A 27,844-nucleotide genomic window follows, 5' to 3' on the forward strand; every position below is an offset into this window, starting at 1 on the left:
CTCTAAAGGAGATAATACATGGAATCTTACATGTGATATTAAGTGTCAGGCACTGTGTAAAACTTTACCCGCATCATCTCATTTAACTCTCACAGTGATCCCCTCATGTAGGAGTTCTTATTCCAGTTTCCAGTTGAGGAAACTGAGACCTAGAGAAGTGAAGTGACTTCCTCAAGGTCACATAGCCGGTTAGTGACAGTGTTGGGCTACAACCCTAGACTCTTACTCTAAGTCCAGTGTTTTCCTCTTTACCACAACTAGCTCTCTCCCAAAGTGAATGATGCCAGATAATCATTTCAACAAAGTAGTAAAAAGATATACTTAAGGCTTCTAGTTCTCACTCAGGCACTGTTCTCTGGGTGACTTTGAGTTTGTCACTTACTCAACAATTTTGATGTTATTCTCTCTGGGAAATGGAGACGATGTATTCCTAAGCGTTGCCTTTGTTGGTCTGCTATGAAGACCAGGAAAAAAATTAGTAAAGCTCACTGGCAGATTAAAGTTTCCAAGTTGAAAAGAGTAGTTTAAATCCTTCTGCAGCCACATATTAGGTATGTTAAAGGTAAGAGTTGGGATTTCAAATGGCTTTGATAATTTCATCAGTTCTTTTCTGCAGGATTTGACTGCTTGTTCTCATTCCATTCCTAATTCTTTCCCTTTTTTCCTTTTTAACTATACTTCCCCTCTGTCAGCTCATTCCTTCTAATTTCTCCCCATGTCTAGCAATTGTCATTCCCCATACGTCCGCATTAAATCTACCATCTAAGAAGAAAAAAATCAGAATACAAAATGAGAGAAGACTCAATTTTAAAATGTAATATGGAGTTAACTCTTCTCCTTCCTGTCAAAATATAATAACAGGGACTGGATTTATACTCCTCCTGGAAACAACTAAAAAAGTGGACAAAATATATGAAACAACTGTTCTCAGCATCAGATATCAGTTGATGAAGGACAGTGATGCCTGAGATTGGGAAAGAAATGAAGTGATCCCTACAGTGCCCTAACTTACTATCTGGACAGAGTTTCGAGGCTGTGGTGTAGAGAAAAGGAAACCAGAGCCCAGCAGTTCCCCTAAATTGTGGAGATGGTGTCACTAGTTCAGAGAGGCTGCTAGATTTCATAGGGAGGAGTATCATATCAGAGAGGAGAAAGTTGCACAGAAAGAGAACTCCAGAATCAATAGTGTGTCTGCCTTGAATATTTAATTGAGTACTGATCAGCTTACGTGTATAAGGAAACTATCTGAAACCAGGTGAAGAAACACTCAGAAGGATTAGAGGGAACAATACCTGGGGTCACACAGTACCAGGAATAATGCCTGTTCCCAATAGCCAGTGTGGAATACCTCATAATTGACATGCCATTTGGCCATTTGGAAGAATACTTAAGAGAGCCTTGCATCAGTACTGGGGAAAAATTATCCCTCAACTATATGCTGTTCTTGTCCTGTCTAAAAAAGCTTAAAAGTAAGACCCAAAAGGATCAAACTATTTCCAAATAATTTAACTGTGTCCCAGAACAAAGACCAAGCATATTTTTAGGAATATAAAAGTATCCAGCACCCAACAAGGTAAAATTCACTGTTTGGCATCCAGTCAATAATTACTGGGCATGCAAAGAAACAGGAAAATACAACCCATAATAAGGGGGACAATCCAATTGAAACTGACCCAGAAGTTACACAGATGGTAGAATTAGTAGATAAAAACATTAAAATAGTTAATATAACTGTATTCCATATGTTCAAGAATTTAGAGGACAGATTGAGCATGTTAAATAGAGACATGCAAGTAATAAATACGACCCAAATAAAACTTCTAAGATGAAAACTATAATGACTAAAATGAAAAATCTGGTCTACTGAGTGGCATTAAAGGCATATAGATGTTGCAAAAGAAAAGATTAGTGAACTTGAAGACATAGCAATGGAAACCATCTAAAATGAAACACACAGAGCAAAAAGACTTCAAGTGGCATAATATACAAGTAATTGGATTCCCAAGGGTGAAGGCAGGCGTGAAAACTAATTGAATAAATAATGGATATGAATTTCCAAAGTTGATGAAAACTATAAATGCATAGATCCAATAGGCTCAATGAACCCCAAACACAGGAAACATGAGGAAAACTACACCAAGGCACTCCATAATCCAATTGCTTCAATCCAGAGATAAAGAGAAAATTTTAAAAGAAGCTAAAGGAAAAAGATAAAAATGAAAGCAGATTTCTCATCAGAACCAATGTAATCTAGAGTACAGTGGAACAACTTTTTTTTTTGGTGAGGAAGATTGGCCCTGAGCTAACATCTGTTGCCAATCTTCCTCTTTTTGTTTGAGGAAGGATGTCGCTGACCTACCATCTGTGCCAATATTCTTCTATTTTTTATGTGGGATGCTACCACAGCATGGCTCAATGAGCAGTGCATAGGTCCGTGCCCAGGATCTGAACCCACGAGCCCCAGGCCACCAAAGCAGAGCATGTGAACTTAGCACTATGCTACTGGGCTGGCCCCTGGAACAACATTTTTAAAATACCTAAAGAAAAAGTTGTTATGATCTTGGATTAGGCAAAGATTTCTTAGCTACAACACCAAAAGCGTGATTCAATAAAAGAAAAAAAATAATTGGACTTCATCAAGCTAAGAACTTTTGCTTTTAAAAAACTATTAAGAGTATGAGATGACAAGACAGTGACTGGGAGAAAATATTTGCAAATCATGTACATGACACGGGACTTGCATCTAGAACATATAAAGAACTCTCAAGACTCAGTATTGTAAAGATAAACAATCCAATAAAAAATGAGCAAAAAGATTTGAAAAGACACATTACTAAAGAAGATATACGCATGGCAAATAAGCACATGAAAAGCTGTTCAACATCATAAGGGGAAATGCAAATAAAAACTACAATGAGATAGAGCGACATCAGCGTCATGGCAGAGTGAGCTTTCCAGTAAACTCTTCCCCTGATAAGATACAACAAAAGGAATAGTCACAGACAAACAACAGACTCCTAGACAGCGAAAAGCAAGATCTGAAAGATCCACGCTGCCGCACATCTGAGAGTGGAACATGCTGAGGGCCCTGGAGGAAGTGGGGAGATGTAGGGAGAACTCCTCTCACTCCCCATCAGATCAGCGATCCGGTCTGCGTGGCTCCCAGAGAGGGGGGAGCGGCGGCCCTCTGCGGGGAAACTGCAGCTCTTCGGGCTCTTTAAGCCTGTGGGAAACTCCCACACAGAGGACTCAGAACTGCTACAGGGGTACCATCAACATCTGAGTACCCCAGGAGAGTGGATAAGGAGGGGCAAGCGAGAGGCCCCCCATGCCAGGGACCCAGCAGGCAAAAGAGAGAGCCCTCCCCACCCCCCACATGCCAGACACTGCAGCTCAGCCAACCAAACCAGACCAAGGGGCCCGTGGATCGCAGCGAGCAGCCGGGGAAGAGCACAGGAGGCTCAGATTACACAGCCCTTAACCCCCACACGGTGGCGGTGGGTGGAAATTGCAACCAGATATCTCCAGGATGAGGAAAAACAAAGCCAATACAGGAACTACAATGTAAAGGTACATGAAATCACTAGACCAGAAGGAAAATGACAAGCACCCAGAAACCAACCCTGAAGACACAGAAATCCATAACCTAAATGACAGAGATTTCAAAATAGCTACCATAAAAAAACTCAAAGAAATATGAGATAACACAGACAAACAATTCAGTGAGATTAGGAGTTTCTTCACAAAAGAGATTGAAATCATAAAGAAAAACCAATCAGTATTGATGGAGGTGAAGAAAAACAATGGAGGAGATAAAGGAGAATCTGGAATCTTTAAAGAACAGAGCTGACAATATGGAGGAAAGAATTAGCATTATAGAAGATAGGAATACAGATATGCTCCAGATGGAAGAGGAGAGAGAACTAAGACTAAAAAGAAATGAAGAAAGTCTCCAAGAAATATCTGACTCTATTAGGAAATGTAACATAAGAATTATAGGTATTCCTGAGGGAGAAGAGAGGGAAAGAGGAACAGAGAGCCTATTCAAGGAAATAATAGCTGAGAACTTCCCAAATCTGGACAAGGAGCAGGAAATACCAGTAAGTGAAGCCAATAGGTCGCCTAAATATGTCAACAGGCAAAGGCCCACCACGAAATGTAGTGGTGAGGCTGGCTAAAGTCAGTGACAAAGAAACAATATTAAGGGCAGCTAGACAAAAACAAAAAATAACATACAAAGGAACTCCCATCAGGCATTCAGCGTATTTCTCAACAGAAACTTTACAAGATAGGAGAGACTGGAATGATATATTCAAAATACTGAAAGACAAAAACTTTCAGCCAAGAATACTCTATCCAGCAAAAATATCCTTCAAATATGATGGAGAAATAGTAACTTTCCCAGATAAACAAAAGCTAAGGGAGTTCATGGCCACGAGACCCCCACTACGCGAAATACTCAAAAAGGCCCTCACGCCTGAAAAAAAGAAAAGAAAAGGAATACAAAGCTTGGAACAAGGAGAAAAATAGGTAGACAAAATCAGAAAAATAGTAGATCTTTACCGGAATAGGTTAGCAACCACTTAAATACCAAAATCAAAGATCAAAGGAAGGAATTCACCAAAAATAAATATAACCTCATCACTGTAAACACACACCCACAACACAAGATAGAATAAGGTATAACAAGAACAACTTAGAAGGGGAAGAGGAAAGTGATTGAATGGACTTAGTATAGGGAAATAAGAGGCCATGAGATAATGGACTATCTCATACACAAGATTTTTTTATACAAACCTCAAGGTAACCACTAAACAAATAATCAAAACAAAATTACATATGGTAAACAAAGAGAAAACTAGAAGAGTCATAAGACAGAACAACCAAACTGAATTGGCAGTCTGAAACAAATGGGACAAGAAACAAAGGAAATGCAAAAGAACCAGAAAATAAGTGACAAAACAGCAACATTAAGCCCTCATATATCAATAATTACCCTAAATGTAAATGGATTGAACTCTCCAATCAAAAGATACAGAGTGGCAGGATGGATTAAAAAGCAAGACCCAACAATATGCTGCCTCCAGGAAACACATCTCAGCTCTAAAGACAAGCACAGTCTCAGAGTGAAAGGATGGTTACAATACTCCAAGCTAATGGCAAACAAAAGAAAGCAGGTGTTGCCATACTCATATCAGACAAAGTAGACTTCAAGATAAAACAGGTTAAGAGAGACAAAGAAGGGAAATATTATATAATGATAAAAGGGACACTCCACCAAGAAGACATATCAATTATAAATATATATGCACCCAACATAGGAGCACCAAAGTACATAAAGCAACTATTAACAAACCTAAAAGAAGACATTAACAACAACACAGTAATAGTAGGGGATCTTAATACCCCACTTACAACAATGGATAGGTCATCCAGACAAAAAGTCAATAAAGAAATAGTGGACTTAAATGAAAAACTGGACAAGATGGACCTGGACAAGATGGACCTAGTAGACATATACAGAGCACTCCATCCAAAAACAGCTGACTACACATTCTTCTCAAGCACGCATGAAACATTCTCAAGTGTAGACCATATGTTGGGAAACAAAACAAGCCTCAATAAATTTAAGAAGATTGAAATCATAACAAGCGTCTGTTCAGACCATAATGCTATGAAACTGGAAATCAACCACGAAAAAAAAACTGGGAAAGTGACAAAAATGTGGAGATTAAACAACATGCTACTGAACAACCAATGGATCATTGATGAAATTAAAAGAAAAATCAAAAATTATCTGGAAACAAATGAAAATGAAAATATGCCATACCAAATCATATGGGATGCAGCAAAAGCGGTCCTGAGAGGGAAACTCATAGCGATACAAGCCCACTTAACAAACAAGAAAAAGCCCAAATAAGCAACCTTAAATTACACCTAACAGAATTAGATAAAGAAGAACAAAGCCCAAAGTTAGCAGAAGGAGAGAAATAATAAAAATCAGAGCAGAAATAAATGAAATTGAGACCAAAAAAAACAGTAGAAAGGATTAATGAAACAAAGAGTTGGTTCTTCCAGAAGATAAACAAAATTGACAAACCCTTAGCCATACTTACTAAGAAAAAAAGAGAAAAGGCTCAAGTAAATAAAATTAGAAATGAAAGAGGAGAAATTACAATGGATACCATGGAAATACAAAGGATTATAAGAGAATACTATGAGAAATTATATACCAACAAATTGGACAATCTAGAAGAAATGGATAAATTCTTAGATTCATACAACCTCCCAAAACTGAACCAAGAAGAAATGGAGAATCTGAAAAGACCAATCACAAGCAAAGAGATTGAAATAGTAATCAAAAGCCTCCCAAAAAATAAAAGTCCAGGACCAGATGGCTTCTCCGGTGAATTTTACCAAACATTCAAAGAAAAGTTAATACCCATCCTTCTCAAACTATTCCAAAAAATAGAGGAAGATGGAACACTTCCTAACTCATTCTACGAGGCCAACATCACCCTGATACCAAAGCCAGACAAAGACAATACAAAGAAGGAAAATTACAGGCCAATATTGCTGATGAACACAGATGCAAAAATCCTCAACAAAATATTGGCAAACTGAATACAGCAATACATTAAAAAGATCATACACCATGATCAAGTGGGATTTATACCAGGGACGCAAGGATTGGTTCAACATCTGTAAATCAATCAACGTGATACACCACATCAACAAAACAGAATAAAAACCACATGGTCATCTCAATAGATGCAGAGAAGGCATTTGACAAGATACAACATCCATTTATGATAAAAACTCTCAACAAAATGGGTATAGAAGGAAATACCTCAACATAATAAAGCCTGTTTATGACAAACCCACAGCCAACATCATACTCAATGGGGAAAGACTGAAAGCCATTCCTCTGAGAACTCTCACCACTGCTATTCAACATAGTACTGGAGGTTTTGGCCAGAGCAATTAGGCAAGTAAAGGAATACAAGGAATCCAAATAGGCAATGAGGAAGTGAAACTCTCACTATTTGCAGATGACGTGATTTTATATATAGAAAACCCTAAAGAATCCGTTGGGAAAACTATTAGAAATAATCAACAACTACAGCAAAGTCGCAGGGTACAAAATCAATCAACAATAATCAGTTGCATTTCTGTATGCTAATAATGAACTAACAGAAAGAGAGATCCAAAAGATAATACCATTTACAATTGCATCAAAAAGAATAAAATATCTAGGAATAAATCTTACCAAGGAGGTGAAAGACCTATACAATGAAAACTACAAGACATTATTGAAAGAAATCCATGATGACATAAAGAAATGGAAAGACATCCCATGCACATGGATTGGAAGAATAAACATAGTTAAAATGTCTATATTACCTAAAGCAATCTACAGATTCAATGCAATCCCAATCAGAATCCCAATGACATTCTTCACGGAAATAGAAAAAAGAATACTCAAATTCATATGGGGCAACAAAAGACCCCGAATAGCTAAAGCAATCCTAAGAGAAAAGAACAAAGCTGGAGGCATCACAATCCCTGATTTCAAAACACACTGCAAAGCAATAGTAATCAAAACAGCATGGTACTGGTACAAAAACAGACACACAGATCAATGGAACAGAATTGAAAGCCCAGAAATAAAACCACACATATACAGACAGCTAATTTTTGACAAAGGAGCTAAGAACATACAATGGAGGAAGGAACCTTTCTTCAATAAATGGTGTTGGGAAAACTGGACAGCCTCATGCAGAAGAATGAAAGTGTACCATCTGCTATCGCCATTCACAAAAATTAACTCAAAATGGATCAAAGACCTGAAGGTGAGACCTGAAACTATAAAACGCATAGAAGAAAATATAGGCAACACACCATTTGACATTGGTCATAAAGGAATCTTTTCGGATGACATGCCTGCCCAGACTAGAGAAACTAAAGAAAAAATAAGCAAGTGGGACTTTATCACATTAAAGAGCTTCTACAAGACAAATGAAACCAGAATCAAGATGAACAGACAACCCACCAGCTGGGAGAGAATATTTGCAACGGGTTGATCTCCATAATATATAAAGAACTCACACAACTGAACAACAAAAAACAAACAACCCAATCAAAAAATGGGCAGAGGAAATGAACAGACACTTCTCCAAAGAAGATATACAGATGGCCCATAGGCACATGAAAAGATGTTCAACATCACTAATCATCAGGGAAATGCAAATCAAAACAACACTAAGATATCACCTCATGCCTGTTAGAATGGCTATAATCACCAAGACAAAAAACAACAAATGTTGGAGAGGATGTGGAGAAAGAGCAACCCTCATACGCAGCTGGTGGGAATGCAAACTGGTGCAGCCTTTGTGGAAAACGGTATGGAGATTCCTCAAAGAATTAAAAATAGAAATACCCTATGCTCCAGCTATCCCACTACTTGGAATCTATCCAACAAACCTGAAATCAACAATCCAAAGAGGCTTATGCACCCCTATGTTCATTGCAGCATTGTTCACTATAGCCAAGAAGTTGAAGCAACCTAACTGTCCCTCAACTGATGATTGGGTGAAGAAGATGTGGTATATATATACAATGGAATACTACTCAGCCATAAAAAAAGACAAAATTGTCCCATTTGCAACAACGTGGATGGGCCTGGAGGGTATTATGTTAAGTGAAATAAGCCAGAAAGAGAAAGACAAACACTGTATGATCTCACTCATATGTAGAATATAAACCAACACATGGACAGAGAAAACCTGTATTGTGGTTACCAGGGGCAAGGGGGTGGGGGGTGTGCACAAGGGGCGAAGGGAGACATATATATGGTAATGGACAAACAAAAATGTACAACCGCAAATTTCACAATGTTATAAACTATTAAAATATCAATAAAAAAAGTCAGGTATAAAAAAAAACTGCAATGAGATAACACTACATACCTATTAGAATGTCTAAAATTAAAAGGTTGGATTGCCAAGTGTTAGCTAGGATATGGAACAACTGGAACTCTCATACGCTGCTGATGGGAATGTAAAAATGGTACAACCACTTCAGAAAACAGTTTGACAGTGTCTTAAAAAGTTAAATATACACCTAGCATATGACTCAGCCAATCTACTCTCAGGTATTTTCCCAAAAGAGACCAAAGTATATATCCATACAAAGAATTTTACATGAATGTTCATAGAAGCTTTGTTTATAATAGGCCAAATGTCGAAACAACCCAAATGTCCACTGGTATGTTATTGGGTAAACGAAAAAGTAATGAACTATTGATACACAAAACAACGTGGATAAAATTCATACCAGTTATGCTGAGTGAAGGAGCCAGACTCCCCCCCTCAAAAGGAAAGAATTATGTCTTTTATGATTTCATTTATATAATATTCTAGAAAATGCAAGGTAATCTATAGTGACAGAAAACAGACAAGTGATTGCCTAGGGATAGGATTTGGGGAGGTGTGGGATGGAGAGATAACTAAGGACACAAGAGAAGTTTTAGAGGTGACGGATATATTCTTTGCCTCGATGTGGTGATGTGTACGTGGGTGTGTACATACGTCAAAATTATCAAATTATATACTTTAAATGTGTGCAGTTTATTGTATTATCATTTACACCCCAATAAAGCTATAAAGAAAGCACAATTAGATATCCTGCCTCTCATCCTTCAGTGCTGGTCCTCCAGCATCCACTGATTCTCAGAATCCCCAGTATCCTTCAATAAATCCACTGTTTCTTAAAAATAAATGTATTTGGGAGAAAGGAGAAACACCTTGGCAGTTGTAATGTGTAGCAATTAGAGACGTGTCACAGCTCTTGGAACTATAGTCCATAGATGGGAAGGGTGACATAGTACATATCTTTTTGCTTTTGGCAACTCAGAGCTGGTGGTAAGTCCCAGATGCTAAGTCCCAGTACGCCTTTTACCTTGTCACAGTATGCCCTTTACCTCGTCTCATTAATTACTTGTTTACCAGTAAGTTGTCCTCTGCCTCCTCCTACTATATAATAAGCAGGGACTTGGTCTGTTTTGATCACTTCTATGTTTATAGTAGAGCTATAAATATCACATAGTACATGCTAATTAAATCTTTATTGAATGATTGTTTTATTGCATCTGTATAGAGCATATATCCAGATATTTGACAATCCTAATGGTAAAAGTCCCCAAACCATCACAATTTCACTGGTTTCAAGGTTTTCTAGCCTTTAAGCAAAGTTTAGGTTTTATTACAGCCACCACAAACTTGCCCTAAAGCTTAACTTCCTGGATCATACAACGCCCCTACACCCCGCTCATTCACAATCTTGTGCAAGTAAATGAAGAAGACGCTATAATTTGATCCTCGTTTAAGGAGTCCATGTTCCTAATTTTTTCTGTTGGACAGAATTAAATTTGACCCTGTGAAACTCTGCCTGTGATGTGGCAACAAAGATAAATAGGATCCATTCAAGTTGAACTCTCTGGGCTGATCCTTGTAAGCTGCCTAGGGCAGTTAAATGGAAAAGCTGCACTCAGGAATTTGTATACTGCTTATCCAAATAACAAAAATCAAGCATTTAAACAAGTCAGTCGTTTCACTGGAGAACGGTTTTGTAAGAGAGATTGAGCGGTGGAAGATAGATGACTTCTTCTTTAGGGCCTTTCCTTATTGCGGAGGCAGAGTTCACCATCTGGGGGTGTGTTAACAGAAACATGAAACCTGAGTACAGTCATGCGTTGCCTAACGACAGGGATACAATCTGAGAAATGCGCAGTTAGGTGATTTCGTCGTTGTGTGAACATCATGGAGTGTACTGAAGGGGAACAAAATCTGCCACCCCAAAATGTGTTTCTTTAACATGAGGCTTATTTTAGGCTGATTATTTTTAAGAACTAGGTGGTAGGCAGGGAGGAACCTAGCAAAGCCTGTTTGTTGGCTCCCCTCTGTGTTCTTCTGTTTCTGTGTAGCCAAACACTTGTTTTCCAGACATTTGCTCCTTTTCATCTACCTGTAAATCGCCTTCCTTTTCTTTGAAGTCCCTGATTCTCCCCATCCCCAACATCTTTTTTTGTCTTTAGCTGAGGATGGTATTGAAGGTGAGGACTTCAACCGTTCCGGTGAGTTACTTGGTTTTCCTGGGTTTCTCCTAAGTGTACGTGTTATTAAACTTTTGTTTTTCTCTTGTTAATCTGTCTCATGTCAATTTAATTCTTAGACCAGCCAGAAGAACCTAGAAGGGGAGAGTAAAATTTCCTCCACCCCTACAGTACTTATGTAAACCTAGATGGCATAGCCTACTACACACCTAGGCTATTTGGTACTAATCTTATGGGACCACCGTCGAATATGTGGTCCATCATTGACTGAAACATCATTATGTGGCACATGACTGTAGTTGTTGAAAGGGCAGGGTTGTCTGACTGACAACATTCTCTAAATTGTGCCTTACACATTGACATGAGAATCCAAGGGAGTCATTATGCATTTGTTATAAGTGGCATAGAAGTTGACAGTTTCTACATGCTTCAACACCTATTTATAATACTTAGTCATGTCTGCACTTTGCACATGAACATCCACTTGATAGTCATTTTTTCCCCCTGAAAAAGGGGTCTTATATATTCCAGTGGATTTGCAAATTTATTCTTCCTGAGTGGGATAGCAAAAGGGGATCCCTTGATATCTGTTGTTTGATTTAATTGGATAGTTATGGACCTAACCCTGTAAAAGGATTCAGACTTTTTTCAGTCTGTCTTCAGATTGAATTGAAAGCCCATTGCCTATATTCAGATCAACTTAACAAACATATTACATGTCAGACATTGTGAGACATATAACTGAAGGAAAATTGCTTCCCAAAGATCACCTGTAATGGATACAGTAGATTGACCCTCAAAAGCAATCTACTTTCCTAATGATGCCTTATGTTTTGAAGGGTCATGAAACCATTTAGTGGATCAAGATCAGCATGGTTTAAAATGAAATAGAACCCCATAAAGAAAATATCAGAGTACATTACTCTTAGTAAGGAAAAGTAATGTTTCATGAAATTTTGTTTCATTTAAATGTATATATATGTGTGTGTGCCTACACTGGGTTGTGATGAAATATGTGTTTCTTATAGTAGATTGGGGTCAAAATGCTTGAAAGACACTGATGTGATGTACCTTCCTGAACTGCCTGACTCCTTTGCAGCTGGAGCTCTGGGTAGGACTTAGGTTCAGCCAATCAGAAGTACTTGCGTGAGATTTGGAAAATGTGATGGTTAATTTTACGTGTCAACTTGACTGGGCCGTGGGGTGCCCAGATATTTGGTTAAACGTTATTCTGAGTGTTTCTGTGAGGATGTTTTGGATGAGATTAACATTTGATTGGTAGAATCAAGTGGTAGAATACAGCCAATTACCTTCTCTGATCTGTAGGTAGGCCTCATCCAATCAGTTGAGGCTTGAATAGAATAAAAATACTGACCTTCCCACCAGTAAGAGGGAGTTTCTCTTGTCTGATTGCCTTCAAACTAGGACACTGGTTCCTTCCTGCATTCAGACTCAAATTGAAACATTGGCTCTTCCTGGGGTTCAAGCCCACCAGCCTTGAACTAGGACTACGCCATCAGCTCTCTGGGTCTCCAGCTTGCCAGCTCACCCTGCAGCTCTTGGGACTTGTTGGCCTCTACAATCATGTGAGCCAATTCCTTATAATAAATCTCCTTCTATGTAGATATACATACTATTGGTTCTGTTTCTCTGGAGAATCTTGACTAATTCAGAAGGTGAAAGGTGTATCTATTGGTTCTACTGCTTTTTCTAGCAAACACAATGTGGTAGGCAGAATTCTAAAAATAGCCCCCAAGGTTCCCTACCCTAATCCTGAGAACCTGTGAATATGATGATATACCGCTTCTGTGATTATGTTGTGTTATGTGGTTCAGGTGATCTTAAAATAGAGCTATTATCTGGGTGGGCCTCAAGTCATCACACAAACCCATCTAAAAGCAGAGAGTTTTCTCTGGCTGGAGGCAGTAAGGGAAGTCAGAGGGATTAGCGTGAGGGGATTCCACATGAAGGATCCTGCCAGATCCCTGTCAGGGACCCCTGGCCAATAGTCAGGAAACAAAGACCTCAGTCCTACAACTGCAAGGAACTGAATTCTGCCAAACGTGAATGAGCTTGGAAGTAGATTCTTCCCCAGAGCCTCCAGATGAGAACCCAGCCTGCTGACATCTTAACTTCTGCCTGGTGAGACCCTGTGCAGAGAACCCAGGAGGGCCTGCCTGGAATTTGGATCTACAGAATTGGGATAATAAATGGGTCTTGTTTTAAGAGTTTGTGGTAGTTTGTTACACAGCAGTAGAAAACTAATGCACATAAGCATGGAGATATGTTTTCCTGTGGCAGCATTAGCAGAGATTTAGGGGCCAGTCATTGGTATCAAGAGGCAGGTTGTAGGACATCTGTTTTGGCTGGTGTGGACCTAGGAGGTGTAGTGGCTCTGGAGCCAACAGTTCCAGTGGTGCCCTTCTTATTTCCAGCTTTCCCACTGTGGCAGAGGTTGGGGTTACTCTGGTAGGACAATTCTGCAGTGTGATCCTGGGATTCCAAGAGTGCGGTCTAGACCCCACTTATCCAGCCCTTCTAATGATGTTTTGAGTGCCCAATTTCTCATATTAAATCACTCCTTAAATATAAGATAATTTGTTATATGCTACTGAACCTTGACTGTTATCTCCAAATCTCTCCTACCCATTAAACACAATCTATTTTGCTGGCTCATTTTCATTCAGCAAACGTGTTGAGCATCTACTAGGTTGAAGACACCGTATGTGCCAAGTGCAGGGGCCCCATCAAGAACGGATCATGGACATTGTCCTCCAGGGACTTGTCAATACGTGAACAAGAAAATATAGTGAGGTAATAACATCTATAACAGAGAGGGATAAAATGTACCCTGGAAGTCCAAAGAGGAAAACACATAACTCTCTGGGGTGGTCAGGGAGCACTTCACAAAGATGCTGCCACTTGAGATGAGTCTTCTAGAGCAGACATGTTTCAGATAGACAAGGTAAGGAAGGCCATTCCAGTCAGAACGAACGAGAGGGCAAAGGCAGGGAAGTTTGAAAATATGACATATTAAAGGAGCAGCAAGGAGTTTGCTATGGCTGGATTTCTAGTTGCAAATGGGAGATTGGTCGAGATAAAGTCAGGATTTGTATAGAAGGTGACATGTTGATTGGATCCTAGAAGCAAACAGAGTTTACTGGAGATAGTTATTGTGCTAAAATTCCTAACCTTTGATGACTGCCCATTATATTCAAATAAAGTCTGAACTCCTTGGCTTGGTTAGAAGGGTTGTTCATCACCTGACTAAATCTCTAGTATCACTCTCATCCCATTTTCCTCTTCCCTACCATCCATTCACTCATTTACTCATTCATTTATTTAGTCCGAGAGGTGTGGCAGGTGCATATCATGTAGCATATGCCGGTCACCGAAAGGACTTTGGCTTTTATTCTAGGTGAGGTGGAAAATCTGAATGACCTGATGTAATTTACATTTTAAAAGAATCACCCTGGCTACTGTCTGGAATGAGGTGGGAGGCAAGGGTGTGAGCAAAAGGACAAATAAGGAGGTTATTGTAATAACCCAGAAATGACTATAGCTTGGATTGGGATGGAAGTGGTGGAGACAGGAGAAGGGTCCTGATTCTGTATATATTCTAAAGGTGGAGATAATAGGATTTGCTGGTGGATTGAATGTGGGATATGAGAAAAAAGAGGAATCAAGGATGATACCCAGGTTTTTGGCCTGAGCCACAGGATGGAGATGGTTTCCATTTGTGTGTTAGAGATCATGAGAAGAGTGGGTTTTAGGGGAAATATCAGGAATTGTTTTTTTAACATGGTGATTTTTGAGATGCCTATCATACATCCAAACTCCATTTTGAGTATGCAGTTAGATAGAGGCATCTGGAGTTAGGGGAGAGGTTCAGGGGGTCTCATGGGTGGTTTACTTGGTATTTAAAGCTATGAGGAAAAAAATATATAAAAAATAATAAAGCTATGAGATTGGATGAGATCATCTGGGGAGTGAGAGTAGATGAGGAAGAGAAGAAGTGCAAAGACTGAGCCCTGGGGGCTCCAGGTTTTAAAGTTCTGGCAGATGTGGAGGAACCAACAAAGGAGATTGGAGAGAGTGGCCAGTGAAGGAGGAGGAGAGATATCAGGAGGGCGTCAAGTCCTGGAAGGTAAGTGAAGAACATGTTTCAAGAAGGGAAGGAACAAATGGGTCAAGTGCTGATGGCAGGTCAAATAGGATGAGGTCAAAGAAATGATCATTGGGTTTTGCAGCGTGGAGATCATCGACACGTGACAAGAGCAGTTTCAGCAGTGTTGGGGAAAAGCCTGATTGGAGTGGGTTCAACAGAGAATTGGAAGACAGGGACTGTAGGCAGTGGGTAAGGCAATTCTTTCAAGGAGTTTTCTTACAAAGTGAAGGAGAAAAATGAAGCAGTGGTGGGGAGGGAAGTAAGTGGGGGTGGGGTCAAGAGTGGGCTTTTTTTTTCTTTTTAAGATTTGAGAAATAACAGCATTTTTGTATTTTCCATTTTGCTGATGGAAATGATGATATGGGAGAGTGGAGAAGAACTACTTGCAGCAATGTCCTTGAGAAGGCCAGAGTGCCTCAAGTCTAGTGTCCAAGGAAGAGTTGGCCAAGAGAGGGATGAACAGGTCATCCATACTAATGTTGGTGAGAGCAGGGGACGTGGGAATAGATGTAGGTGGGATGGTAGATGCGGTAGCAGGTGACTTTGCAAGTTCTCTTCTCACTGATTCAACTTTCTCAGTGCAGTAGTAAGCAAAGGTATAAGATGAGAGAGAAGAAAGGCTTGTGAACAGATGGAGGTTTGCAGGGAAATCAGCTGTGAAGCAGTAGTCTAGGGATGTGAGTAAGTAGCCTTGTGACCTCACTTGAGGTCAGTGGTCCTGAAGTAGTTGTTGTGTGTTTTTCTCCAATCACATTGGGTGTTGACACAGATAAGAGGTGAGTTAAATTGAACTTCTTGCAGTTCCCCTCTCCTTTACCTTTGCACAGGCTGTTCCATCTGCCTGGAATGCCCTCTGTACCCTGTTGACTCGTCTTTCAACTTCTGACTCAACTGCCACTTACTCAAGCCTACCAGGCAGAGTTAATTACTCCCTTCTTGGAACTATTGTGGTGCCATGTACATCCTTCTATTGTAGTAGTTGCCATATTATAATAATTTGCTTCCTGTCTCCCCAGTTAGTTTGGCCACTCCTTGAGAGTGTCAGTTTGGTTATCTCAATTCCTGGTATGGTGTTTGGCCCACGGTTGGCATTCATTAATTGCCTATTGAATTGAATTGAATTCCATAGAGAGAATAAGCAGAAAGAGTTGGGGTAGGAGAGTTAGGGTCTGGAGAAAGAAAGAGTAGTGACATTTAGAACCAGGCCCGGCTGCTCTACAAGGAGGGAAGCTCCTACTCCTTAGGATAGGTAAGAAAACTGCTTACTCAACTCTAATGGTGGAGTGAAATGGAGCCTGAACCTGAAATGAAGCCCGTGTAAATTAGGTCAATAACACACACTTCTATGAAGTTTGCTTTGAGGATCCAAAGACTTCATATATGTGGAAGAATTTTATCAATAAAAATATATTACACAATGTGAGATATTATTTCTTATGACACTATATGGCAAGATAATAGAAATGTGTTGAATTTGTATATTTTACTAGAGTATATAGGCTGTATGACAAAGGAAGAGGAGGATGGGTTAAAGACGAAATGAGTGATTGTAGCTGTAATCTTCTTGTTGGCCTTTCTTCTCTTAAAAGTCTCTACAGAAGATGTCATCACGGTCTCTTTCACTTACAGCATGTTCCAGCGCCTCTCATTGTCTCTGAGCCAAGAGCCCTGATGTGACCTACTTTGTGAAGCCAGGTGGTGTCGTGGACGGACAAAAGTGCCAGCGCACTCTGCAAGAAGCAGAGGATGGGGAGCCTGCTGATCTGACTGGCTGTTGTCACAATGCACAAGTTTGGGAGATGTCTGGCTCAGAAAAGGCCAACCTTCCACAACATTCCAACCCTCAAGGGAACTTTCTAACACATTGGCAATATTAACAATTCCAAAGCAATCAGGTGTTTGATCCTTGATGCTGACAGGAAGTAGTATTACTTTAACACACTCTCTGTTTTTTATTGTTAGTTAATTGTTCATGTCTACTTGTCTTAGTTTTCCCTTAAGTTTCAAGTCTCTTAAGGGCAGGGACCATGTCTTATACTTCATATCCTCTGTCCACACATGCCTACCACAGTATTTCATGGGTACTCAATTACCATCTGTTACTGATTGGGTTTTTTTTTTTAATAGGTGTCAGACAGCTGTCATGGTGACCAGGTACAGACAGCGTCACGAGAAGCAAGTATGGTGCTTTTCCTACTATATAAACCACATGTTGATTAACCTGAAATCCTGGGAACACAGGATGTCCTGCATGAATGACTGTGGGTTTAGGACACTGTTATTCTACCCCTTCTTCCCAACAATTAAAAATATCTTTGTGGCAGATTATCTTCCTTTCACCCCCTAACTTAAAATAAATTTACAGCATTGCCTGGGCTACATGCTAACATGAGATTTAAATTCAAGCTTCCAGAGGAAGCTCTAGAAAACACACAGCTGTTGTGTTTTGAGGTACACCAGAAGGCTGCCTTGTTTACTGACTTTGTAGGGTGGGTTGGGTTACAGCATTAGATTTCTCTTGGAAGGATTTTCCAAGATGCAAACATATCTCTTGAGCAGAGTAGCAAGTTAGGCCATTATCCTCTAGTGGGAAACTCAGCTTACTTCTAGTCAAGTTGATCGTATTAGTCACATTAAGGAATGAAAAACAGGACAGATTAGTTTTGATGAGAAAAGGCATCAGACGGTCTGGGACAATGGGATGCCTATGGAAAAACAAAATAGGAGCACGAGGCTGGGGACTCAAGTTGAGAGTCGTCCTGGAGGGCAGAATCAAGACGCCAGAACAAAGAGCAAAGATAAAGGCTGTCTGATCTGTAGAGGTTGGCGCGTTTGCTCTGGGGGGGAGAAAACTCCTTCAGAGTTAGGGGGAGGCTCGCCAGTATTCTCCAGGCTCCTCATTACCTTCCGGATCTCATGTAGAAATCCTTTCTACCCTCCCTTGAAATTCCTGCCTCCATCCTCCTCACTGCAACTGTTCAACCCCTGGGCGCCACCTATTTTCACTGAACTCTTGGGAACCCTGTTCTTACTCTTCTCACCTTGCTCCTGCCTCTGTTATGGGTAATTTTGGAGTCCTGGTACAATCGGTCCAACAACATAGCTTCAAAGTTCTCTAACATCTCCGCCACCCACAACCTTAACCACCAGGTCCCGTTTTCAACCAGCTTCCGTGGCTGCACTCTGGGCTCTGTCATCACCCAGATGTCCAACTCTGGGATCTCAAACTCAACATCCTAGTTTCTCAGAAGAGCCCCCCCTGACCAGGTGTCCCACTATCTTACCCCACAACTTCTCGTCTTTAGCCTGATGGAGACTTATAGTCCCTTACTCCCTCACTCTTGTTTCTCTGTCTGTTGTCCCTCGCGGCTCCATTTTCCTTCCTAATCCAGTCTGTGCTCACAGTGTGTCACTTTGTGTCAGAGCCCCTTTGTCCTCTGCCGAATCTGCCTTGCTGGCCTTGAACCTTGGATGAGTCCCATTATCAGCCCCTCCTCTCTCACACTCAACATACTGAGCTCCCAGAAGGAATCATACAGTCATTGGGTGGGGTCACTGCCACTATAACTTTATTGTTGCCGGTGTCAGCTGGACCCTTAGGGCCCGTTGACAGTCTCAAATGAGTCTGGTCAACTCCCACTTCCACTCTCCACAGCAGCTATTCCAAACTTTCATCATTTTCCTCAACCTATCTTTCTCAACTTTTTCTTGCTAAATGACTCTTACTTCCTAGATAGAACTTAGGTTACAGGCGCTTTCAAACCCTCACCCATCTCCCTACAACCACACTTTAACATGCTCCAGTACCTCCTTCCTAGTCTAAGAGAAAGAAATGTTTCTTCTCCCGCTCCATACTTATTCATTCATTCAACAATCATTGAAAGCCTACTCTATCCCAGTAAACTCTGTGCTATATACTGGGAATATTAGAGATGAAGAAGATACAGACCCTACCCACAAGGAGCTTAAAATCATGTAGAGGGGACAGACTTATAAATGAATTAGAATTCAATGTGCATTATGGTATAATGATAGAAATATTTGTAGAGCATTATGAGAGCATGAGGGGAAAAGCCACCTAACTAAGCCTTCATGGGAAGGAGATGAAGTGTCATGAGGGACTTTTTGGCTGGGGTGTTACTTGAGCTAACCTTTTAAAGAGTGAGTAGGTGTTAACTAGGCAAAGTTGGGGTGGAAAGCAGACAGGAGGGTCAAGGATTAGAGGGCAGGGAAAAGCAAGATTGAGTATAGGACGAGGGTATAAGTAAAAGCATGAAATTGAGTTACTCATATTCTTGACTGTGTCCCAGACCTCGTTGTGTGGCCATCCCACAAATAACGTCAAACTCAACACATTTTCCCCAAATTTCCTTCTCCTTCTTTATTCTTTACCTTAGTATATGACACCCCTACCTGTTGGGTCACCAAAAATCTAGAATATTTCTTCAATTCCTCCCGTTCCCTCACCCCCATCCTTCAACTCGCAACTAACTTATGTTGATTCTAAGGCATCAACATTCTTGTATGCCTCTCCCTTCTCCATCTTTGCTCTGCATCAGTGCTATAGTCTGGCAATTGACCTCACATCCATACTCTCCCAGAGTGATCTTTCTAAAGTGCATAGTCGATTACGTCACTGCCTGGCCAAGCTGTGGTTCCCCACACTTCTACCGTGATAGGAAAGGCCTTTCCCATACAGCCCCTGCCCCCATTTCTGCATCCTTATCATTCCCTGGCCGATTTTCCATGCCCCTAGGTTCTAGCATGATCAGCTATCAGCAATTTCCTTAATATACCCTCTGATTTCATGCCTAGATGTCTTTTTGCCCCACAGGTACAAGAACATCAATGCAGCATCTTAATATGAACACATTTTGATGCAGTCTAAAAGAACAACCAAACATTTAGCTATTTTGTTTTTCTTTCCTGAGTGATGACTGTAACAGGCACTCTTAACCCATTCCTTCACCTTTCCCTTTGGATTCTCTCCAGGATGAGGACGACATCAATGACCTTCAACAGATTGACTCCCATTTTAGTCTTCCATCAACAGTCTAAAGTTAACTTAATTATCCTGCTCCAAGTTACATTGTTTCTGCTGCTTTAAATGCCCTTCCCTTTCACTTGTCTTCCTAGGGCACCCCTACTCACCTTTTATTGCCAACCACCCCCTGAACGCTCATACTCTTAGGAGGTCCTTCTAGTCACCTGTCCTAGTCCCTGATTACAGTCAACCACGCTGTCTCTGTGCCCTGACTCTAATCTCTATATTCACTTCTATTGACACCTCTTACACTTTCGCATCCCTTCCGCAAGACTTAATCTCTCTGAAGGCAGGGCTCATTCATTTTCTTAATTTCTAGCACCCCTTACAGTTTTGGAACAGAGTAGATGCTCAATAAATTGATGCTGAATCAATGAATAAAGGAGAAATGGGATCCAAAGACAAAAGCCTCCCCAAGGACTGTGGTGCTTTTCAGTTCAACCCAGAGTAAAACCAGAGCTTTTGTATTCAAGCAGAGGGTCCTTTTGGTCAATTCTAGCAGAATTCACTGTGTTCTAAGAGCTGTCAGCTGAGAGAGTAAGATCTTTTTGCAGAAACCTGAAGGGTAGTTTAATTTCCTAACAGGCCAGACCTTGAAAGGTTAGCTGTAAGAACTACAAGTAGGTAAGAAGATTCTGGATCATGGAAAATCAAGTGCAGTGAGGGCAGTGGCCACATGGGGAGAACCACAATCTGGACAACAGTGGCCGCAGGGGGAGGAGGTGCTGCCCTTTCTTAGAAAGGAGGGTCCGGGGCTGGCCTGGTGGTGTAGTGGTTAAGTTCATGCTCTCTGCTTCGGTGACCTGGGGTTCGTGGGTTCAGATCCTGGGCGCGGACCTACACACTGCTTATCAAGCCATGCTGTGGCAGGCGTCCCACATATAGAGGAGGATTGGCAACAGATGTTAGCTCAGGGCTAATCTTCCTCAGCAAAAACAAAACAAAGCAAAACAAAACAAAACAAAACAAAACAAAGGAGGGTCCTGAGTGGCTGTGTATGGAGGAGGGGATAAAGGCAGGACAGAGAGTGGAGAGGAGAGAATGTTGGAATCCCAATTAAGTAATGGAATATCAAAGGAATGCTATTATCCCATTCATATGCTTCCCAATATGTCTCCTGAGGAAAACAGTATCTTTTCCCTGAACTAGTTTTTTTTTTTTTTTTTAAAGGTAATATATACATGGTAAAAATTCATATAGTGTAAAAGGGTGTTCAATGAAAGTGTATCTCCACCCTACCCTAGGCCTCCATTATTCTTCCCCAGAGGTAACCACTATTATCACTTTCTAGTTTTTTCATGAAACCTTTAAATATACATAAAACACACATGCAAATCTATCTAAATCCAAATCTAAATATATATTTATATCTTTATTTTAAATATAGTCGGTAGCATCCTATCATGAAGAGCTCTTCATTTTAGCTCATAGAGACTTTTTGTTGTTGTTGTGGCAAGAACACATAACATGAGATCGACCCTCTTAAAATTTTAAATATATGGTATAGTGAGACACTTTTTTGTGTGTGTGTGTGAGGAAGATCAGCCCTGAGCTAACATCCATGCCAATCCTCCTCTTTTTGCTGAGGAAAACTGGCCCTGAGCTAACATCCGTGCCCATCTTCCTCTACTTTATGTGGGATGCCACCACAGCATGGCCTGACAAGGGGTGTGTCGGTGTGCGCCCGCAATCTGAACCCGGGCTGCCAGCAGCAGAGCACACGCACTTAACCACTACACCACGGGGCTGCCCCGAGACACTATTTTTTTTGTGTGTGTGAGGAGATCAGCCCTGTGCTAACATCTGCTAATCCTCCTCTTTTTTTGCTGAGGAAGACTGGCCCTGGGCTAACACCCGTGCCCATCTTCCTCCACTTTATATGGGACGCCGCCACAGCATGGCTTCCTAAGCAGTGCGTCGGTGCGCGCCGGGGATCAGAACCGGTGAACCCCGGGCCGCGCAGCAGAGTGGCGCACTTAACCGCTTGTGCCACCAGGCCGGCCCCTTGAGACACTATTTTTTAAACTGCTACATAATATTTTTACTCTGAGTGCACTATATGTATTTAATCAGTCCCCTATTGATGAATATTTAATTTGTTTCTAGTCTATTGCTGTTTCAAGCATTGCTGCAATGAAAATCCTTGTACATATATGCATCAGCCAGGGTCCAGGAGGAAGCAGATGGTACATCCAAAGCTTAACTGAAGAGAGTTTAATGGAGGGACTGTTGACACAGGTGCTGGCAGAATTAATGGACTCAGCAATAAGTGGTTAAGTACTCAGGAACTAGTGAGAGTGAAAGTCTTCACCTCCCCTAGGCACAAAGGGACAAGGGGAGGGAGCAGTGTCAGTGGAAGCCAGTGAGCCCATAGCCGTGAGAGAGGCCGCCCAACAGGAGATGTGGCCATAGGTTGAGGAATGCAGCCACTGCCAAAACTGCAGCCTTCAGAGTAAATATTCTGACTGCTCCCTCCTCTTGCTCTCTCCTTTCCTGCTGGTACATCCGCCAAATACAAGTGGAAGCCAGAGGACAAGAAAGCCCGAGAGATGCAGTCCATGGAGGTCAGGTCCCAGGGCACAGGCAGGCAGAGCAGTATCAAAAGCATATCTGGAAGGATAAATGGAAAATAATCTGTATAATATGTTTTTTGTATGAATGTGCCATTCATCTGTTGCAAAATTTCCTAGAACTGAAATTATGTTGTCAGTAGGAAGGAAAGAGCCCTCTCAATATCCATTCGCCTCCCCTTCCTGGTTGTTACCAATGCCAAATTGTGCCTATGGCTGCTCAGAATTAAGACTACATTTCCCAGCCTTCCTTGCAGCCAAAGCAGTGCAAGAGGAAGTGTCATGTGGCAGCGTCTGAGAAACTTGTTTGAGAGACAGCTGATGCGTGCCTTTTGTCTTTTATTATTTATTCTTTGCTGTAATTCACATGCTGCCTTGGACCATGAGCTCTAGGGCCACACCCTTTGGATGGTGAGTGTTGAGCTGAAAGGAACCAGAATCCTGAGCACTTCATAGAATAGAGCTGCCCTACCAGTCTTGAACTGCATCCCTCTACTCTTTCTTTACTTGGGAGAGAAATATACTTTTACCTTGTTTAAGTTATAGTTGTGTTCTTTTCTGTGTTATGTAGCCAACACTAATCCTAATGAATAGGTATAGATAATGGATATTAACATTTTGAATTTTTATGAATGTTGTCACATTTGGCATTTTAAACTGGATTTTTCAGACTGAGTTTGAATCCAGCTGCTCCATTGATTACATATGTGATCTTGAGCAAGTTTCTTAATCTTTTTGTGCCTCAGTTTTCTCCTAGGGATAATAATAGAAACTACTTCATTTTGTTGTTATGAGGAATAAATGAATTAAAATATCTGAAACACATAGACCAATGCCTGTTCAACATAGCAAATACTCAATAAATGTAAGCTATTACTATTATTATTATTACTATTATCATGTTTAATTGTTCTCCAAAGAAGATGCACCAATTAGTCTATTCAAGTCTGAAAGTGTCTCTTTCCTCTTCCCTTATCAATACTATATATTAGTGAAAATTTTTGTCCAAGAGATGAATGGTGGTGTTTCATTTTTATTTTAAATTGCTTTCTAAAATTATGAGGTTGTACGTCTTTTCATATTTTTTAAGCCATTTATATTTATTTTCTGGCAGACTTTTTTTTTGTGTCCTCTGTTCATTCTATTGGATTTTTGTTTCGTTTGTATTGGATTTTGTTTTTTTTTAAAGTAATTAAAGTATTATGGAAATTAGCCTTTTGTCTGCTATGGGTGGTACAAATATTTTCCATAATTTTCATTTGCCCTTTGATTTTCCTTTTCCATACAAAAATTTTAAATTTTAACATAAAAATAATCCTTCTTTTCCATCAAAACATCTGAGCTTGATGTTCCCATCTTGGAAAGATCTGTCTCACCTGGATTATAAAAATAATTCCCCCATGTTTTCTCCTAGGACTTTATAGATTGGGCTCCATCTTTGTTTTTTTCCAGGTGGTTTGTCAGTTGTTATCATAACGATTGAAAATACAAGCTCTAGAGTAAAACTATCTGCCCATGTACTTCCACTCTGCCACTTTTGAGCTATGGGGTCAGGTGCCAAGTTTACTTCACCTTTTTGTGCTTTGGTTTCTTCTCTGTCAAATGGGGATTATAACATAGTGTGGGGATTAAATAAATACATGAAAAGTGCTTAAAAAATTCTTGGCAATAGGTGCTTAGTAAATATTAAAAAGGCCTTTCCCAATCTAGAATATAAACATAACTGTCCTGAGCCAGCCCTGACGGCCTAGCAAAGTTCTGCATGTTCGCTTTGGTGGCCCAGGTTCGGTTCCCAGGCACGGAATCACACCACTCATCTGTCAGTAGCCGTGCTGTGGTGGCAGCTCACATAACAGAACTAGAATGACTTACAACTATACGCAACTATGTACTGGGGCTTTGGGGGGGAAAAGGGAAGAAAAAAGGAGGAAGATTGGCAACAGATGTTAGCTTAGGGCGAATCTTCCTCTGCAAAAAATAAAAAAATAAAATAGGACTTTTCTCCTGGAACTTTACAGATTCATTTATATAAAAAATGTATAACATTCATAACAAATGTTATAACATATAATAAGTGTATAACATTATAACAAAAATTAAAAGATTTATATGAAAAAAGTATTATAACTTTTTGAATAGTATCGTTATTGTTAGTATTTGAACAATGCACTTGCTTTGAAATGTCATTTGGGCATACACTAAATTTGCATATGCATTTGAGTCTAGTTCTGGATTCTCCATCATGATTCATTCACCTAGCTTAATCACATTTGCTTTATAATATACTTCATTATCTGGTAGAACTTGCTTAGCTCATATGCTTCCTTTTCAGAAATTTTTTTCTGGCTAAACTTGAATTTTGATATGTACACAAAAATCTTAGAACCAGCTGCTCTGATTTAAAAAATCAATTAATATTTTATTGAGGTTGCAACAAATTTACATATTAATTTAGAGAGAATTGTCATCTTACAATATTAATTTTTCCTATTCCAATACAAAGACTAGCTCTCCATTTATATTTGAGCAGTTTTTCTTTTTAAATGTCTCTCAGAAGAGTTAAAAAATTTTCTGAATTCTTTTTATAGTTCCTGCATGTTTCTTGTTAAGTTTATTCCTATTTTCCTTCCTTCCTTCCTCCCTTCTTTCCTTCCTCACCCTCCTCCCCCTCTTTTTTCTGTTATGGTAATTGGCACCAGTTCTTTTATTATATTTTCTAATTACTTTTTGTTTGTATGGGAGAATTATTGATTGTCCCTTTGTGAGCCTGGACCATGTAACTGGATCAGAAAAACTAATGAAAATCTTCTAATCTCCCTTCCCTCATTGCATTTATGTGTAATCACCATATGTTGGAAGGAGATAAACTGAGTCAAGAGAATACCTCTTTCAGAAGAGAGGCCCCAAAGGAGATAATAGCCTGAGGGAGCAAATGGGGAGGGAATGAATGTGCCTGAGAGAAGGGCCGGTTGTGAACAGAGTGGGTTGGGGGAACACCCCAAAAGCAGCTTGATTTGGAATAGCACAAATAAAAATTGTTGGATATGATCAAAGCTGTACACAGGCAAACTTAGGCAAACTTATGGTGTTGAGTGCTTTCTATTATTTTAAGTGACTGAATTATAACTAGATAAATGAAGGCTTTTACTCAAGAAGATTGACACAAAAAATCAGAAGTATTTCAAAAATAGAAAATTAATAGCATTAAGAGATAAATACAAGGTCTGGGTTTTTTTGGAAAAAATAACCGAAATAAAATCATAGTTTCTTTTGTAAACAGAAAATTATAGTAAACAAAATTAGAAAAGTAAAAGGTGATAACGGTATAGAGCTTTTTATTGTTATAAAAAATCTATATACCTATGCCAATAAAATAGAAAATAAATGATTTGGGAGAAAATGTAAATGACTAAAATTGATTTAAGAAAAAGTAGCAAGAGAATAAAAGCTATTCAAGTCATTTTTAAAAACTAGCATAAGCCTGATAGCAAAGAGGTGATGGCCAAGACCCGGGAACCAGATAGCCTGGCTCGGATCTGTTTCACACACACTTATGTAGTGCTTACTCAGTGCCGGGCTGTTATGAGAGGTTCGGGGATTCGATCGGAGACGTAAAAGACACTTTCCACTCCAAACAAATGGACCGAAGGTATATTTTATTATATAGAGGATAGTAAAGGCGATAGTCTGCAAACAGATCCAAATAGGTCAAATATTAAGAGGGAAAAAACATCAGCCCGACTGGAAAGGGAAAACACCCACATTGGCTGAAGAGAAATGACACAAATCAACCAGAAAGAGAAACACCAGGTTGACCGAAAAGAGAACACATCAAATCAATTACTTTATATCAAATCAATTACTTCATATCAAATCAATTACTTACAACATCCACGCCCCACTGCCGGGAGAGCCCTGTCAATCGACGCGGCTGGGCAAGGATCACACGTCCTGGGCAAGGTGTCCCTTCCACAGGTGGAACTCTCACCGGGGCTCAGTTTCCAGCAGTTTTTATACCATCAGTAATTTTCAGAGTAAGCAATTACAGAGTTTGCAGAGCAAGCATTTAGTGTTTCCATGCACAAATGGTTATCAGTGGCGTACGTGCACTGAGCCCCCGGCTAACGTCCCAGCCCAGTAGTTGTGTACGTGCATTGTTCTCTTTGGTTATCGTCTCAGCCCGGCACAGATGGCCAGTCCATTCCGGGCTACGACGCTCCAAGAGCCTTGAAATGTTACAACTTGCAACTCTCTCCGTGGGAGAAAGGCCAGTTCCTGGGAAAAGGCCAGTTCCCACCACACAGAAAGCAGCTTTGTATTTCTTTTTGTGCTGGTGGCTGTAGGTCAATGGAGCGGCCAAACATGGCTATACTCATGTCAAGACACGGGCGTGGTTCTGAGCACTTCACAAACATCAATTCTTATAATTCTCCTAACAACCCTGTGAGGAAGGGATAACTATTAGCCTAATTTTACAGATGAACAAACTGAAGAAGTCAGAGGTTAAGGAACTTGTCTGCTACCCAAGGTCACAAAGGTGGCATGTGATGGCCCTGAGAGGTGGCATGAAATAGTGCCCTAAAGCATGTCCTTTAGCATCAACCTACCCAAGTTCAAATCCCGGCTCTCCCATGTTCTGGCTGTATGACTGTGGGGACAATTTTTAATCCTTTTGTGCTTCAGTTTCCATATCTGTAAGACTGAGAAATAAATAAACTAATCATACAAAGAATTTAGAACAGTATAAGGACAGATCATCAAGTGTAAGGAAGCATCATTAGAGACCAAGGCCAAGATCATCCAAACCCTCGTGTTCCCAATTGCTATGTATGGGTGTGAAAGCTGGACGATGAAGAAGGCTGACAGGAGAAGAATGGATTCATTTGAAATATGGTATTGAAGAGAGCTCTGCAGGTACCCTGCACTGCCAGAAAGACGAACAAGGGGTC

At 40.3% G+C, this 27,844-nt stretch overlaps 1 long non-coding RNA gene across 1 annotated transcript in view; it reads left to right on the forward strand.

The window, feature by feature from the left end:
* Nucleotides 1-17,609, forward strand: part of LOC131393059 (uncharacterized) — a 53,032-nt gene extending 35,423 nt beyond the window's left edge. Inside the window, exon 2 of the long non-coding RNA XR_009215845.1 lies at nt 16,911-17,609. This is a non-coding gene — a long non-coding RNA (uncharacterized LOC131393059). The remainder of the gene's footprint in view (nt 1-16,910) is intronic.
* The last annotated feature ends 10,235 nt before the right edge of the window (nt 17,610-27,844 follow it).

The sequence above is a fragment of the Diceros bicornis genome, chromosome 3, assembly GCF_020826845.1.
Source record: "Diceros bicornis minor isolate mBicDic1 chromosome 3, mDicBic1.mat.cur, whole genome shotgun sequence".
In the NCBI taxonomy this organism is placed as follows: Eukaryota; Metazoa; Chordata; class Mammalia; order Perissodactyla; family Rhinocerotidae; genus Diceros; species Diceros bicornis.